At 44.3% G+C, this 12911-nt stretch overlaps 1 protein-coding gene across 8 annotated transcripts in view; it reads left to right on the top strand.

The window, feature by feature from the left end:
• FARP1 (FERM, ARH/RhoGEF and pleckstrin domain protein 1) overlaps positions 1-12911 on the top strand; it is a 309007-nt gene that overhangs the window by 80740 nt on the left and 215356 nt on the right. The gene's annotated exons all lie outside the window — the stretch shown is intronic.

Genomic DNA, 12911 nt, shown 5'->3' with positions numbered 1-12911 from the left:
TCGATCCCTGGATCAGGAAGATCCCCTGGAGAAGGAAATGGCAACCCAAGTATTCTTGCCTGGAGAATCCCATGGACAGAGGAGCCTGGTGGGCTACAGTCCATGGGGTCACAAAGAGTCAGACACGACTGAGTGACTGAGCACACATTTATGTAGCCTAAAGCCTCTCTGTTTTCCTAGAGTCAGGATTTTCCTAGGAGAACCTCACTTCCCTCTGGCACAGGCTAGATGTAGGATCTCAAGGTGGATCGTTTTAGGACTCTCTCATATGGGTCTTCTCTGTGGGTTCCTTTGAAGGAAGCATTTAGCTGGCTAGGAACCTCTGTTTAAATGTGAATATGAAACATATTAACATATAAATCAGTGATGTTTAAATTATCGCTATTTTTTTTTATGATTCACTTATTTGCTGTCTTTTATCAATTTGAACATTGGACATCCTGGTTTTCATACCAGAGATAGATATTGGGATGATTTAATCAGTTTGTGATCTGTAGAGAAAGTCATTGTGTAAAAGCAATTCTGAAAGTCATACTTTATAATTGTGAGTGAGAGCTTTATAGGTTTCTCTTTCCCCATTTATATAAACAGGAAGCTAGACTTGATACTCAGAGTGGAATTAGGGAGCGCTGGTGTTGTTTTATGGAACGTGATCTTGGAAACCTAATATGAGTCCCACATATGTTTCTGGACATTCACAGCAAGGTGCTGCTGATGATAAGACAATGAGCAAAAGTAATGGCTGCCCTTTTAAAAACCCCTTGCTGTGTGCCAGAATTTGTCCTTACATTCTCTCATTTACGGCTGATCAGTGGATCTGTGAGGCGGACATGAATGAGCCCAGTGAGCAGAGCTCAGAAGGGGCTTGATCTAGGTCGCAGGACTGAGGACAGGAAGCCAGGCCTTCTGGCCCAGCCCCTGCCTCTACTTAAGCCGTGCTCTCACCAGGCCGTTCGATGGTCCCAGGCCACAGGGATCCCTTAGAGAGGACAGCCCGTCACATGATCGTGCTGGTCCCTGAGACAGATGCCAAGGATAGATACTCCGAAGCAGGTAGGGTGAATTAACAGGGCTGAGGGTGCAGCGGGGACAACCCAGGGACCAGAGGGCCTCCCAAGGCCATAGACACGGTGGTGGCTGCTAAGGGCCCCAGATGGAATGTTGGAGACCTGTCCGACACAAGAGAAGCTGAGAAGGTAGAGTTGTTTTTCCTTCCATCAGTCAAGTATATTTATTTAAAGCGTCGTCCTATAGCATCAGTTAGGTTTTCACAAATTGATGAGCTAGGATTGACAGGCCTTGGCAGCACGTGGGAGGGGAGTGCCCAAAGAGAGGGGAACACAGACACTCCTTAGATGCACACCTTGGCGGCTCCCTGCCGCCACGGAGGACTGGGACATCAGCCGGCCTTTCCATGACAGGTGTTGTGCTGGAAATGATGTCTTTTTTTTTTTTTTTTTTCCCTCAGTTGACGTGAAAGACGTGTTGCTAATGTTCCTAATAAAAGCCACTGCTTCATTTCTAATCATGAAGAATCTGTGACTCTGTAAATGAACCTCTGAGATTCATACTGATTATGGAGATTGTATAAACTGGAAGTATCAAAGGGAGGTTGATTGCTTGCTTCCCATTTGTATTAGGAAAATTATATTTACTCTCTGCATTTCAATTAACTTGTCATCCCAGGAGCTACTATGTTCGTCTTGAAGGCCTGGCCGGGAAAGCATTGACACCCAGCGTCTTCAGGTTCACAGTCCTTTGAAAGGAATGGGGGCGTGGCCTGCCCTTTAATTTTAATTCCATTTACTTATGAACTCTCAAGTGTGTTTGAGTGTCGTGTCATCTTCCATGGCCATTTGTTGGAAGGTTTCTGTCCAACAACAGATCTCAAAGGTTCAGTTACCTTTGCTCTAGCTATGATGTGGTTTAGTGTTGCAGTTTAGTCCCTAAGTCATGTCCGGCTCTTGCAACCCCATGGACTGAAGCCTGCCAGGCTCCTCTGTCCGTGGGATTCTCCAGGCGAGAATATTGCAGTGGGTTGCCATTTCCTTCTCCAGGGGATCTTTCCCACCCAGGAATCGAACCTGGGTCTCCTGCATTGCAGGCAGATTGTTTATCAACTGAGCTATGAGGGAAGCCCTTGAAGCTCAGTTGGTAAAGCCATGATGCTTTAGACACTAGCTGTGATGCTGAGTGTCTAAAGCATTGAAAAGCAAGAGCTCCCCTGGTCACTGCTTTCCTGGATCCCAAGGTGGCTCTGACAGCCCTTCCCAGTCCCTTCTGGTCAGCTCTCATTCCTGCAGTCCCATAGGAAGAGAGAGAAGATGGGTCTTAAGCAGGTCCTTCTGCAGCCTGGCCAGCAGGAGCGATGACCAGAGGAGGGGCAGGTGGTGAGTCGTCCCCCTCTCCCCCGGACCACCCATCCCCTATTAGCATTTCCTGTTGCTGAATTAGAGACCCATGAACGAGGAGCCCAAGGTGAGCAGGCTGGAGAGACCAGTCAATGGGAACCGCAAGAGGACACCCCGTCTCTTGGGAGATGCCCAAGACTCCCAGAGACAATCAAGACCACAGGCATGGACCCCCAAGTTCGTATCTCCTAACACAGGCTCATCTCTCCCTCTGCCTTTGTTTCCACCCTTGCCGCCTTGCCTCTGACCCTCCAGCCTTCATCCTGTCTCCTGTGGGACAATGTACTGCACACAGTAGGTGCCAACAAAAATTCCTTTTATTCGCATATAAGTCCTGTGATTCCTGGGCATGTTTTAGTTTATAGACAATTTAATACTAGAATCCCAACGCTGAACGGGACAGGGAGGTGCGATAGCCGTAGCACATGCTGAGTATGTGAGTTAGAACAAAACTTAGATGTTACTCTTCGCCATCTATCATGTCTTTGCCTGATGTAGATTTTTTGTAAGAACCAGGATAACAGATTTTATTAGAGCGGTTAAATGGAACGTCCGGTTTCGTAATGAGCACCAAGAATTACTCCTTCCCATAGTTAACTGGGTTTCAGGTGAGCTGAGAGGCTCACGCATCCAGGTAGGTTTCATGGAGGTGATCAGAAATGTCTGCTGTCCCCACAACAAGGTGCCTGCTCAGGGGTCTCCTGGTTTAAGCTCCCAGCCATTATTCCCATCTCAGAGGAAAACCTTCATTCCAAGTCAAGTCTCGATGTTGGCTCTCTGTGAACTTTCTGAATCCCTAGTAACAAGGTGAATCGATCTTTCCGCGCCCCTCCCCGCCTTCTGTTCCAAGGACAGTTTCTCTAAGGTGGATTTCCTCAGTTCCTGCCCTTAGCTACTTTCTCTTTTGAAGCTCCTGAAAGGTACATGGCAGCCTTAGAAAATAAAGTCCTCACTTTCTCCAGAAAACTGGTTCAACAGAAACCAAGCCACTGCCAGCAGCCCTGGGGCATCCTGCCAACCCAGGGCTGTTTAGAGATTTATGTGGGTACCAGTCGCAGTGCGTAGCTTCCAGACTTATTTTTGCCCTCTGTCTGGCTCCAGAAATGCCTGCCCAGGGAGGCCTGGGGAGTTGGTTTGGTTTTTGGTCCTTATTTTCTGGTACACAAGGTACAGATGAAGGCAAGTTCTTTTTCTCTGGGCCCTGTACCCGTGTGAATCCTAGAGGCCATCGGTGATGCTCTAAGGCCTACCAGCAGCACTTGGTACTCGGGCGTTGAGGTTATGCTTCATTTGTGGTCCATCTCCCTGGCTGTTTCATCACTCGGCAGCTCAGTCTGACAAATACATCAGTTTGCGAGAGCTGGAGTCACGTACCCCAGATGGGCAGTTGGAGCAGTGGATTCACAGTTCTAGAGGCTGGAACTCGGATCAAGGTGTGGGGCAGGGTTGCTTTCTTCTGCGGGAGAGTCTTGTCCAGGCCTCCCTGCTAGCTTCTGGTGGGCTGTGTGCTAAGTTGCTTTAGTCATGTCTGACTCTGCGACCCCAGGGGCTGTAGCCCACTAGGCTCCTCTGTCCATGGGATTCTCCAGGCAAGAAGACAGGAGTGGGTAGTCATGCCCTCCTCCAAGGGATCTTCCTGACCCAGGGATCGAACCCATGTCTCTCTGTCTTCTGCATTGGCAGGCGGGTTCTTTACCACTGGAGCCACCTGGGAAGCCTGCGCATAGATGTCTCTCTGCCAATCTCTGCCTTCCTCTTCACCTGGCCTTCTCCTTTTGTGAGTTTGTCCTGCTTTCTGCCTTCTATAAGGCCACAGCCATACTAGCATCAGACTTCCCTTATCGCTCAGTTGGTAAAAAATTTGCCTGCAATGTGGGAGACCTGGGTTCGATCCCTGGGTTGGGAAGATCCGCTGGAGAAGGGAAAGGCTACCCACTCAGTATTCTGGCCTGGAGAATTCCATGGACTGTAGAGTCCACGGGGTTGCAAAGAGTCGGACATGACTGAGCGACTTTAACATACTTGTGTAGGGCCCTCGCCGTTGTACCTTGATCAATTGCAAAGACTCATCTTCCAAATAAGGTCACTAGTTCCTGAGGGGTGGGGGATAGGATACAGTTGGGGCGATACAATTCAACCCACGCATATAGCAAGTTTCATTGTTTGGCTTCCTTATGAAACATCATTTGAGAAAAAGTTGGGCCACTTCTGTTGTGACTTCTATATGGGCGACTTACGGACCAGTTTTCTTCTGTGGTTCCTTTACTCACAGTGTAGAATGGGGCATCTCCTTAGTAGGTGGAGGAGAACTTGATCACGTAACACTTTCTTAAATCACGTTTATGTGTGATTAAAATGGGAACTGGAGTGTGGGTAGTCACACTGGATGAGATACCGTGACTCTTTCAGTCGAGTGAACAGTAGGCGTGGGTTGGTTTGGAGTCATTTTCCTTCCTCCCCCAGCATTTTTCCATGAATCAGTAATGGGAGAGAGCTGGCTTGAAAGTCACCATGTAGTATCTCCCAACATCATTCACTCTAATTCTGGCAGAGAGCCGTTCTTTTGATGAATTGGTCCAGGTTGAAAAAAATCAGCTTTCACTGCCCTCCCAGCATCCTTTGTCTTCCAACAGTTATGCCAAAGAATATTACTAATCATTAGAGAAATGCAAATCAAAACCACAATGAAATATTACCTCACATCCATTAGTATGGTTGCTATTAAAAAACAAAACACGGATACAACAACTAATAAGGATGTGGGGAAACTGAAACCCTTGTGCCTTGTTGGTGGGGATATAAAAATGGTAGCCACTATGGAAGAAATTACGGCAGTCCCTCAAAAAATTAAACATGGAATTACTGTGTGATCTAGCAATTCCACGTCTGGGTATCAACCCCGAATAATTGAGAGCAAGATCTTGAAGAGATATACCTATTTTTATTTTAATTTTATTTTTTTAATTGGAGGATAATTGCTTTACTGTGTTGTATTTCTGCTGTGCAACAGTATGAATTAGCTATAAGTATACATATGTCCCCTGTCGCCTGAGCTTCTCTCTTGCCCCTCGGGCTCATCCGAGAGCACTGAGTTGAACTCCCTGTGTCATACAGTAGCTTTGCACGATGTATCTAGTTTACACATGCGTCGTGCTCAGTTGTGTCTGACTTTTTGTGACCCCATGGACTGCAGCCCACCAGGCTCCTCTGTCCTTGGAATTTCTCAGGCAAGAGTACTGGAATGGGTTGCCATTTCCTCCTCCAGGGGATCTTCTTGGCCAGGGATCGAACCCATGTCTCCTGCATTAGCAAGCAGATTCTTTACCACTGAGCCACTGGGAAAGTCTCTTAAGCATGGTAATGTACACCTGTCTTTCAGTTCAGTTCAGTCGTGTCCGACTCTTTGCGACCCCATGAATCACAGCACAACAGGCCTCCCTGTCCATCACCAACTCCCGGAGGTCACTCAGACTCACGTCCATCGAGTCAGTGATGCCATCCAGCCATCTCTTCCTCTGTCATCCCCTTATCCTCCTGACCCCAATGCCTCCCAGCATCAGAATCTTTTCTAATGAGTCAACTGTTCGCATGAGGTGGCCAAAGTAGTGGAGTTTCAGCTTCAGCATCATTCCCTCCAAAGAAATCCCAGGGCTGGTCTCCTTCAGAATGGACTGGTTGGATCTCCTTGCAGTCCAAGGGACTCTCAAGAGTCTTTTCCAACACCACAGTTCAAAAGCATCAATTCTTCAGCGCTCAGCCTTCTTCACAGTCCAACTCTCACAGCCATACATGAGCACTGGAAAAACCATAGCCTTGACTAGATGGACCTTTGTTGGCAAAGTAATGTCTCTGCTTTTGAATATGCTATCTAGGTTGGTCATAACTTTCCTTCCAAGGAGTAAGCGTCTTTTAATTTCATGGCTGCAGTCACCATCTGCAGTGATTTTGGAGCCCCAAAAAATAAAGTCGGACTGTTTCCACTGTTTCCCCATCTATTTCCCATGAAGTGATGGGACCGTTTTCTGAATGTTGAGCTTTAAGCCAACTTTTTCACTCTCCTCTTTCACTTTCATCAAGAGGCTTTGTAGTTCCTCTTCACTTTCTGCCAGAAGGATGGTGTCATCTGCATATCTGAGGTTATTGATATTTCTCCCAGCAATCTTGATTCCAGCTTGTGCTTCTTCCAGTCCAGCGTTTCTCATGATGTACTCTGCATAGAAGTTAAATAAGCAGTGTGACAATATACAGCCTTGACGTACTCCTTTTCCTATTTGGAACCAGTCTGTTGTTCCATGTCCAGTTCTAACTGGTGCTTCCTGACTTGCATACAGATTTCTCAAGAGGCAGGTCAGGTGGTCTGGTCTTTAAATGGTGTAATGCACAATAGCCCAGAGGTAGAAGCAACCCAAACCTTTGTTGATGGATGAATGGATAATACATGGAATATGCATAGTATGGAACAGTATTCAGTCTGAAAATGGAGGAAATCCTGTCAAATGTTACAACATGGATGAACCTTGAGGACATCATGTTAAGTGAACTAAGCCAGTCAGAAAAAGATAATATCGTATGAATCTACTTGCAGGAGTTACCAGGAGTAGTCATATTCATAGAGACAGAAAGTAGAGTGGTGATTGCCAAGGGCTGGGGGTGGGTTGGAAATGGAGAGTTGTTGTTTAATGGCTTCCCTGGTGGCTCAGACTGTAAAGAATCTGCATTGCAGGAGATCTGGGTTCGATCCCTGGGTCAGGAAGATCCCCTGGAGAAGGGAAAGGCTATCCACTCCAGTGTTGGTGCCTAGAGTATTCCGTGGACAGAAGAGCCTGGCAGGCTATAGTCCATGGGGTCACAAAGAATCAGACATGACTGAGCAACTAAAACACGGACTGGGATGGGGTAGAAATGGAGAGTTGTCGTTCAATGGCAATATAGTTTTAGTTTTGAAAGTTGAAGATATTCTGGAGTCCTCTGTGAATCTGTCTAACACTACTGAACACTTAAAAATGGTTAAGATAAATTTTATGGAATTTTTAAAAACCACATATTTAAAAAAACTGGAGACTAGTTAAAATAGCCACAACTGATTTCAGCTCTTGAGAAAACTAGTCCAGACCTTCATTTCCATGTACTGTGCTTCAGTTGAACACTGAGAGTATATCAGGTGGGTGTCAGGGGATATGGAAATAGATTCAGCTGTGGGTAAAAAGACTTCAGTCGCTCAGTCGTGTCTTGACTCTTTGTGACCCCATGGACTGCAGCACGCCAGGCTGCCCTGTCCTTCACCAACTCCTGGTGTTTGCTCAAATTCATGTCCATCAAGTCAGTGATGCCATCCAACAATCTCATCCTTTGTCATCCCCTTCTCCTGCCTTCAATCTTTGCCAGCATCAGGGTCTTTTCAAATGAGTCAGTTTTTTGCATCAGGTGGCCAAAGTATTGGAGTTTCAACTTCAGCATCGGTCCTTCCAATGAATATTCAGGACTGATTTCCTTCAGGATGGACTGATTGGATCTCCTTACAGTCCAAGGGACTGTCAAGAGTCTTCTCCAACACCACAGTTCAAAAGCATCAACTCTTTAGCACTCAGCTTTCCTTATAGTCCAACTCTCCAAAAAACTTGGAGGAAGGAAAAACTTATTCTGATAAACTAAAATACTAGCTCAAAAGTATTGTGACCTCATTTCTGTAGATGACTGATGAAGGCGCTTTGAAAACACCCAAGGTAACATCTTTCACTAGTGTTTACAACATCATTTGGTGTTGGTGTTGATGTTTATCTTCTGTTTGCATATCCTTCATTATCATTTTATGGCTCATGCCTGCCAGAAAGACTATAAATTCCTTTAAAACTGGGGCTGAGTTATTTTGTAACCTCCACAGCACTAGTGAGTTTCCTGCACATACCAGGGGTAAAGAGTTAGTAGACCTATTCTGTTCATTGGCTCATCTGTGGTAGCTTCAGCAAATCACTTTATTCAAAGCGTCAGTTGGCCTCCAGTTGCATGATCTACTGGGTCTTAGGCCAACTAATGACAGAGAACACTTTGCAAAGACAAAATTTCAAGGTGATACTCAAGTTACCAACATGTTATGCATTCTTTATTTTGTAGCTCTTTCTGTGTGAGTGACCAGTTGAATAATAAGCTTCTCATACCCTCAGAAACGGAATCTTTTAATATGCATATAAAACATACATTCAAGGCAGCAGGCCAAGGAGTGTCTTCTTGCTGCACTTGGCACGCAGATCTGCAATTAAATACTGTTTTTGAATAACAGATGACATTCTAAGCAGATAGCTGCCAAGACATACCATTTGGACCTTGTTCTAATTAATTCCTTGCAAATGATAAATTTTCTGTTCTTTGCCCTTCTGCCCACATTTTCTCCTCCTTTGCGAAGCTTCATCTGACAGTGAAGATGAAACAAATCATGATGGTATTTATTCTACTTGTGTTGCAGCATTTAGAAATTTGTAGCTCAGAAATTCTTATAAGGAGTCTTAAATTTTTAGAAAAATATTTTATTTTTGATTGTGCTTTTTACTTTTTTTTTTTTTTTTTTTTACTTTTGATTGTATTTTTGATTGTGCACAAGGGCTTTTTCTAGTTGTGGCAGTTGAGCATTACTCTTGATTGCCGTGTGAGGGGTTCTCATTGAGGTGGCTTCTCTTGTCGCCGAGCACAGGCTCAAGATGCTCAGACTTCAGTGGCTGCGGCTTCCAGGCCCTGGAGCACAGGCTCATTCGTTGTGGTGCATGGGCTTGGTTCCTCTGGTACGTGGAATCTTCCTGGACCAGGGATCAAACCTGTGTCCCCTGTATTGGCTGGCAGATTCTTATCCACTGTACCTCCAGGGAAGTCCAAAAGTTCTAAATTTTTTGTCCCTAAAGTAGAGCTTTTGGGTTTATTTTCCCCATTGTGAAATCCTTTTTACTTGTGCTTTATCACATCTTGAGGCCTCAGAATAACCTTGTAAAATATCATCAACCTAAGGCAGCAGCGGGACATGTAACATAATCTCAGAAGTCTTTCTGTTTGCAGATAAGCTCACAGCTCGGCATTTGATGGAAGCGAAATGCTAACAACACTGTGGAAAGCCCAGCGCCTTGCAGTGTCTCACCTGGATTACTCAGCCTCATTTCTGTCTACTGTATTGCCCATTACAGCTTAGAGAAGTGGAAAAAGAAAAAGCAGGTTGACTATGTTATTTTTAGGATATGAACGTTTTAGGAAAGTGTTCAGTAAACATTATTTAAAAGCCAGTTTATGGTAGTCTAATGACATTTCCTAGCAGGTTGTGTGATGGTCACAGGTCAGACCCAAGATTATAGGCATTTTTTTTTTTTTTTAAGATACTTTTTGGATTCAGTTCAGTTGCTCAATCATGTCTGACTCCTTGCAACTGCATGGACTGCAGCACACCAGGCCTCCCTGTTCATCACCAAATCCTGGAATTTACTCAGACTCATGTCCATTGAGTCAGTGATGCCATCCAACCATTTCATCCTCTGTCGTCCCATTTTTTTAAACATCTTTACTGAATTTGTTACAGTATTGCTTCTGTTTCATATTTTGTTTTTTTTTGCCCTGAGGCATGTGGGATCTTAGCGCCCTGACCAAGGATTGAACCCTGGGTGTGGTTTCTTTGTGACCTCCACGGGGTCATGAAATCAGGGAGTTACTGCCTCTTACTTGCCTTAGAGAACTGGGTACCTCCTGTCTCCCAAAAAGATTTATTTGAGCATCGTGGAGACCTTGTCATTAGCCATGAAACTGTCATGAGAGCTCATTTTAATAATTGCTTGTTAACATGATGACTTTGAACATTAGAGGCTTGGGCATCTTTGAACAGTTTAAGAGGTTTAGTGAAAACCAGGGAAACACTTGATCTTTAAAAGAAATTAACCCTAACATCATTTAAGTTACCCCTAAAGTGATCTGTTTCCGTGGTAGAAAACCGAGAATGTGCATGAAAATTTAAAATCCTCCAACTAGACAACAACATTGATGTTTCATGGATCTTCCATGCAGTTGTTTTATGTATTTCCTCAATTAAAAGTCTTTGGGCTGTAAAAAAAACAGAAGATTCTGGCTCATGGGAGTCAGGGGGCTTGCTGGAAGGTCACTGAGCAGCTCCCCTACAGCCAGATTGCAGAGAGGTGAATTCTTGTGAGCCAGGCTACCACCCCATTTGTCTTTTAGAATATCTTCTTTTAAAACCAGGACATACTGTACATGCTGGGTGAGCGTCATTCTGTCTTCCTCGGAAACAGAGTGTTACTGATGGATGGAGAGATTCTCAAAGAGGAAGAATTTAAGGGCTTAGGAGGTGCACGCAGAGAAAATTAACCTCTATCTTGCTCTGTTTCTTTCTCTGTCAGCAGCCGTGTGATTAACAGGTAGCGGTTTAACAGTTCCCTGTGACGAGCTCGGGGAGCAAGGCTAACCCCCCACTTTGTGGACGATTCCTGATATTTGGCCAGACTTTAGATATGGGCCAGAGAGGGGTAGAAAGGTGACAGCAGAAAAGTAAAACCCTGAACAAGTTTATTGGCAGTCAGGGGAGGAGAACAGAAGCAATAAAGCAGTTTATAGGGCCACACGTACATTTTCCCATTTAGATACTATCTTGTAACCCATTTCTATGGCAGCTTTAGCAGTCATAATGGGAATAGAGTTTTTTTCTTTTTATTGTAAGGAGCACAGTTTGCCCTTCCACTCCCTTTTTTTTTTTTTTTTTTGCTTAACTAATGACTCCTTGTGTCTCTAAGACCCTGTTATCGTTCCTTCACATAGTCTTATTTTGCCATTTACATCTTGGTTGCAAACCACAGCTTAATGTGCTGCAAGATTTTATTTACTGTTGTTTTAGAGAACTGTTAGGGTTCGTAGGAAAAACAAAGTGTTTACTGGAAACGGTTTTTAAGTTTCTGTGTTTAAGGGAAGATTTCATAAATTGCCCTAATTAATAAGACATGTAAAGATCATATACTTAAAATTACGTTCCTACTGAGAACTCAGTGCTCTGAACCTTTTGTTTAGGGTGAAGTTTTTATAGTACTATCTGATTTTACCAGGAAATGTTCATAATAGTTTCTCCATTTATGGAAGATCAAGTATGGACCCCATGAAGGGCTTCTGTGGTGTGTTGTCCTTCCCAGTTCCAGTTCAGTCGCTCAGTTGTGTCCGACTCTTTGTGACCCCATGAACCACAGCACGCCAGGCCTCCCTGTCCATTACAACTCCTGGAGTTCACCCAAACCCATGTCCATTGAGTCAGTGATGCCATCCAACCATCTCATCTTCTGTCGTCCCCTTCTCCTGCCCACAATCTTTCCCAGCATCAGGGTCTTTTCAGATGAGTCAGCTCTTCGCATCGGGTGGCCAAAGTGTTGGAGTTTCAGTTTTCAGCATCATTCCTTCCAATGAATATTCAGGACTGATTTCCTTCAGGATGGACTGGTTGGATCTCTTTGCAGTCCAAGGGACTCTCAAGAGTCTTCTCCAACACCACAGTTCAAAAACATCAATTCTTCTGTGCTCAGCTTTCTTTATAGTCCAACTCTAATATCCATACATGACCACTGGAAAAACCATAGCCTTGACTAGACAGACCTTTGTTGACAAAGTAATGTCTCTGCTTTTTAACATGCTGTCTAGGTTGGTCATAACTTTCCTTCCAAGGAGTAAGCCGTCTTTTAATTTCATGGCTGTAATCACCATCTACAGTGATTTTGGAGCCCAGAAAAATAGTCAGCCACTGTTTCCCCATCTATTTGCCATGAAGTAATGGGACCAGATGCCATGATCTTAGTTTTCTGAATGTTTAGCTTTAAGCCAACTTTTTCACTCTCCTCTTTCACCTTCATCAAGAGGCTCTTTAGTTCTTCACTTTCTGCCATAAGGGTGGTGTCATCTGTATATCTGAGGTTATTGATATTTCTCCCGGCAGTCTTGATTCCAGCTTGTGTTTCTTCCAGCCCAGCGTGTCTCATGATGTACTCTGCATATAAGTTAAATAAGCAGGGTGACAATATACAGCCTTGATGTACTCCTTTTCCTATTTGGAACCAGTCTTTTGTTCCATGTCCAGTTCTAACTGTTACTTCCTGACCTGCATCCAGGTTTCTCAAGAGGCAGGTCAGGTTAGGAACTCAGATATTCAAGGACCCCAGTTTGCAGGTGTGCATTATCCTCCTGTGCCCGCTGCCTGCAGATTTTTTGTGGTTCTAAATGAGCAGTGTTGCCTTGGGTTTAACTCTGGCCAGATGGTTAGGCTTTTTTTAGCAAGGTATGGATGGTTCAGGGCATTGGTAAAGCATTGCCTTCAGCCCATCTGACATTTTTATTGATACTTTCCATATTATTAAGAATATAATATATAATATTACAGTGTAACAAATCTAACAGATAATATGGGAAAGTACAAAGTACCCATTTTACTACTGAATATAGGAACAATTATAAATAAAATAGTTTAATTAAAACCAGGTGTGGTAT

This window comes from Bubalus bubalis, chromosome 13, assembly GCF_019923935.1.
Source record: "Bubalus bubalis isolate 160015118507 breed Murrah chromosome 13, NDDB_SH_1, whole genome shotgun sequence".
Taxonomy (NCBI): Eukaryota; Metazoa; Chordata; class Mammalia; order Artiodactyla; family Bovidae; genus Bubalus; species Bubalus bubalis.
Note: the sequence above shows the minus strand (reverse complement) of the source record. Positions and strands in the feature narration are given on the sequence as shown.